A 5,169-nucleotide genomic window follows, 5' to 3' on the forward strand; every position below is an offset into this window, starting at 1 on the left:
GCCCGCCCGGGGAGCCGGGCCGTTGCGGCAGCCGGCGGGGCAGGGCCTGGTCTGCCCGGCCCTCCAGGTTCCCCGTCCTGCCCGAGCAAGGCCTCCCTGGGATGGGTGAGCCAGGGGTGCCGAAAGGTCACACGGGCCTGTCCTGGTGTCGTTGTCGCTCGGCAGCAGCTCCCCCCCGCTCCCCGGCTGAGGGCGGCCCCTCTCGGCACGGGGCCGCGGGACGCGGCTGCCCCCTCCTCTGCACACCAGCAGTGGCCACAGAAAGGAGGAATTTAAAAAAAACCAACAACCTGACTTTTAAAAATAAGCCATTAATCAATATGTCGGTATGTGGATGCGTTTCTAAAAAAAAACCTCCCAAAAAATCTGTTGTTACTCTGGCCTCAGCAGTCTGGCAAAACTGCTCCAAGAGCTGCAGGCAGGGCTTTCCCAGGCTGCGGCAGAGGCAGCGGGGTTGGTTTCTCTGTGGACTGCCTTTTGTGGGTCGTTTAACATCTCCGCACCACGGTTCCTCTGCCTGAAACATGGGGAAGAAGATACCGGGCAGTTTAACTGCTGTGCGGTGTTGTACAGAGACATTGTGAAAATGGGAAGTGTTCCAAAACCATTGCGTTTTTGTTGCTGGGTGGAGAAAGGTTACACTTCTTCCTTCTGGGTAGCCCCTGTGAGGAGAAGCTAAAGGAATTTCTCCAAATAAAAAGAAGTCAGTGAAGCAGGGAAGATTGGGAAACAGCCGTGATGCATCATTTTTGCTACAGCTTTGCACAAGGTGAACTATTTTGTGATCATGCAGTATCCATTATGCTGTGCATTCCTCCAGGAATTACAGTATCCAGGCCACGGGTTGTGAAATGGTATAACAAAGAAATAATAAAAAAAAGGGATGGAGAAGACAATGGGGTGATACAACAAACAAAATGGTACAGTCCACGCCAAACTGAGAGTTGCTGGCTTTTATTTGTTTCTTTGAAAAAAGTCCAGCCCAGCTCTCTCATTAAATACTGCGCTTTCCTAAGCAACCGTTTGTTCTTCCTGTACAGTAAATCCGGCCAAAGATGGGCTAAGCAGTTTCAGAGTAACAGGATGAGTCCTCTGGCCTTTATGAAACACACAGTAAACAGAGTGCACAAGGCGATGCTCAGGCTGTGAAGTTAAAACAGGAATATAATAAATGGAAAGAGGATTCCTCCCCCAGTCCATCAGAGTGCCGCAGTGCTCCCTGGCTCGCTCTGTGCAACAGCACCTCTGCACTCAAATCACAGCCTGACCCAGGCGATCATTAGTACAGTCTACGCTGGGCACTTGAGACACATAAATGGGAGCCCAAGTTCATGAGATCCTCTTAAAAAATCATGATTTGACTTTTTAAATGTGGGGGTTTATGAGCCTTCTGGTTTTGCCTGTGAGGATCAGCCTTATCACACGCTCATGCTTCCTCTGTCCACGAGGGCCAGTAGCAGATCTTTAAAAACTGGAAGCTGAGATTCTCAGATGAGTAAGATGCCTGTAAACACTGAGGCTTTATGGAATGCATGGAAGACATGAGACTTGTGAAAATTAATTAATAAATAAATAAATAAAAGCCAGACTTGGCAATGCTGACAGAAAGGACTGAATACCAACTGCATTACTGTAACATTTTTGTGGCCAAACTTGCAGCCTCAATGTTTTAATGATGGCAGCCTTTACTGCTTTTAACAGAAGCCTGGATTTGATTCTTCCAGAATAAAAGGGCTTTTGAATGCTCTGTAAAGGCTGTTTCCTGACTTCATTGATCGCCGACACAAACACCAGAACTAAATCTCCCACATCTTGAGCTAAAGCAACAATCCCTTTAATTTGGACAGCAGTGAGCTTGTACAGGAAGCAGTTGCTGGAAGAGGACATGTAGCATGAGCCGAAGCAGTTGGCTGCTCTGTGTCTCATGTCGCCAAGCAAGAACAGGGCCAAGGTAAATCTCCATATAACCATGTTTTATTTGGAGGCTGCTAACAGCCAGTCTGAATTCATGAAATAATGTGAATAGCCACATCGGGAAACTCAGCAGAAGATTATTCGAACTGGCAGAGTTTAAGAAGGAAAATTAAATTTGTTCTTTGTTGTCCCTGCCTATTTTTCCACTTCTGAATAGGAATAAAATTAAGCACCGCTCCAAAGAGCTTGCACATTCCTTCACATAGCTTCAAGTTGTGATGTAAAGACTATACTGGCAGAAATATCCATATGTGTCAGCACATATTTGTCAATAAATACATTGAAAGGATTGTTGTTAAATTGCAACAAAGTAAAAAAGCTTTAAAAAACGTACATTCCCAGAGGCGAACTCTAACCTGAACACAACTACAGACAATGGCACATGGCTACTCTTTGGCCCATGTTTCAGGAAGTCTGAAGTTCCTCCAGGCCGTAAGAAACTTCACAAGGTTAATCCTTCTATAGCACAGCAATACAAGGGGTGGGAAGGAAGCAATAATGCAACAGAGATACCCCAGACTCCCCTGGGAGGAAGTGTCCCCACTACATAACCTCGCCTCTGCGCTTTCAGCCCCTGCTCAGCTGCTGAAGAGGATCTCAATCAGCCGGAGCAGCTCTGCCCCTGTGGCCGCCCTTGCTGTGGCCACCCCACACCCTCACGCTCTGCCTGTGATTCTGGTGCCTCCACCCCTGCTTGCTCACTTGGTCCTCCTGGGCAAGGACAAGGGCACAGCAGCTCCTGAAAAGAAGATCACTTCAGCATCTCTCAGAGGTGAATCTTCTTTAAACTAACTTTAAACATTGGCTTCTATCTTGCCGTTAACAGAAAGTGGCTTTTCTTCTTCCCTCAAATTCAACAGACTTGATAAAGATTAAGCCTTATACCACTACAGCCATGTAGGTAGGCACAAACCTCATTTAAGAGGTTGCCAATTTTGCAGCTGCTCATCTCACTACATACCGGTTAGCCCAAAGCAAGGGCTGGCGATATAACGTCTACAGCAAACTCCAAATTGAATCTGCAAAGTGACCTGATTTAAAAAAAAACAACCCACAACAAACCCACAATGTTTTAAAAGCAGACTTCTCATAGCTTGTTTAGAGTGTGCTCCATGGCCTGCACAATTCATCCAAAGCAACTTCTGGCAGAGTTGGGGGTGAGGGGACCTCTGACATTTCCATCACTGCAGGGTGAGGTTTTCAGTTCCTCCTCTATGATTATGACCCAATTATATAAATACAGGCAGAGCTTTTAAAGTACAAAAGCACTGCTACATTTACTCAACTGCATTTAAAATATCTGTACTTTCATAATTACAACATTGACAAGAATTTCAGAGGGAAGGCTAATTTTCTTGAGGGAGAGAGGACGCTTAGTGATTGAGGATGACGTGTATTAACATTAACATTCTGCTCCACCACAAACCTCCCTGTATCTGGCATTTCAGGACAGTACCTCACCCCGCAGTGGCCACCAGCACTCGCCAGTTGGAGGCTGTTACCTCTCAGCCCAGGCTGTGGAGCAGAAAATACTTCTGTTCCCTCTCCACTTTGCATGCAAGTCAGAATAGCTTGGGCCACCCTCACCGGTGTTTTAAATGAAGATACCCAGCGTTGTGCTGAAGGATGAAGAGCTACACAGCCCATCAGCTCTGCTGTGGCACTGATGACTGCCCTCACACGGGTGGGAGCAGTGAAGTCCCAAATGATTCTTGCTGCTTGCAAAATAGACAGGTCTCTGAGTGCTTCTCGGATCTCACTCTACAGGACATGGAGAGGGCTGCTTCCCTGCCCTGCAGGCATGTTTTGAAAACAAGCAGATTGAAGTCAACAGACCCCAGATATAACTGTAAAAGGGACTGTGGAAGTGAAAGAAAGGCACCCCTAACATAATGTTTAGCTTTGAACTTGGATAGTCCATAATTACATCTTGCTGTATGTCTGTGCAGACCAGGGCTCACTGAGACCACGTACGGGCTATATTTAAACTAGCTATTCCAGGTACCACAGGCAGTGTCGCCATGGCACCGGTACAGTGCAGGCTGAGGAGCCCACTTGTGAGACCGAGAAAATATGCAGATGACTACACTCTGTTGTACTTTCTAGCTCACCAGGGCTGCTACTCAGCTAGGGAATTTAAAGCTAGTTTGAGGTACATTTCCACATGTTTAGTTAGGCAGTGAAACCAGCTGGGGAAGTTTCTTGCCTCCAGTCACTCTTTTTCACTCCTGTATCTCTGCTCCCTCCCACCGTCCCTCCAGGTGTGGCAATACCACTATCTGTGAAGCTCACTGGAAACTGATTGCTTGAAGTGATCTACACAGAAAATAAAATAATAATAAAAAGCAGTAATACCAAACAGTTTTTCCCTGGAGTTGCACAGGGACCACTGGAGGCAGGGGCAGGCTGGAAGGGCAAGCAGGAATCCAGGTAGCCACTAGCAAAAATGTACATGGAACCACAGCCTCAAAATGCCCCGTCACTGCTCTTGTAGTGAACAACAACCCTTGAACATGCATAAATGATGTTAGTCCAAATGGTGTTACAGCAAGGATAAATGTGGTCTCTTCCAACCGACTGCCAATATTCTTCATTAAAACATGTTGGTTGTGTTCTCTTTAACAGACACACTGGGGGCAAGATCTGAAGAAAGCTGCCTCCTGGAAGCACTGCTGATGCACAGCATCCTACTGGTACATTTTGTCTTTTGCTTGGCAGCCAAACGTGGGACTTTCTTTTGACACTGTGCTGCCTTTCACTCATATCAGATTGTGAGGGGTTGTTTCATCAGAAACAAAAGAGTGAAATGGAATAAGGAATAAATTAGAAGCAGGGCAAAGCTCTCATTGCAATTCTTAGAACTTGAAAGAAAAAGAGGTAAAAACCTGCAGCAGAGATTTGATTATCAGCTTCCCCAAATGATACCATTATTGTAATTACCAAACCCCTGCTAAAGCAGTACATAGCTACAGTCATCGCAGCACTGGAATTGTACATGGAGAAGGATGTAGAACATGCAGTGTAGGACAGAAAAGAGGATGTTACAGTCAGTGAAAATCTTCATTGTCAGGAGAGGCTGAAGAAGCTGAGACCATCTTTCGAGGGAGAGTGCTGGAGGGACCTTCCTACATATTTTCAGATAATATTTGAAAGGGAATTGTGCATTTTTCTTAGCCCAGGAGAATCAGCTAGGAG

This window comes from Grus americana, chromosome 9 (genome assembly GCF_028858705.1).
Source record: "Grus americana isolate bGruAme1 chromosome 9, bGruAme1.mat, whole genome shotgun sequence".
In the NCBI taxonomy this organism is placed as follows: domain Eukaryota; kingdom Metazoa; phylum Chordata; class Aves; order Gruiformes; family Gruidae; genus Grus; species Grus americana.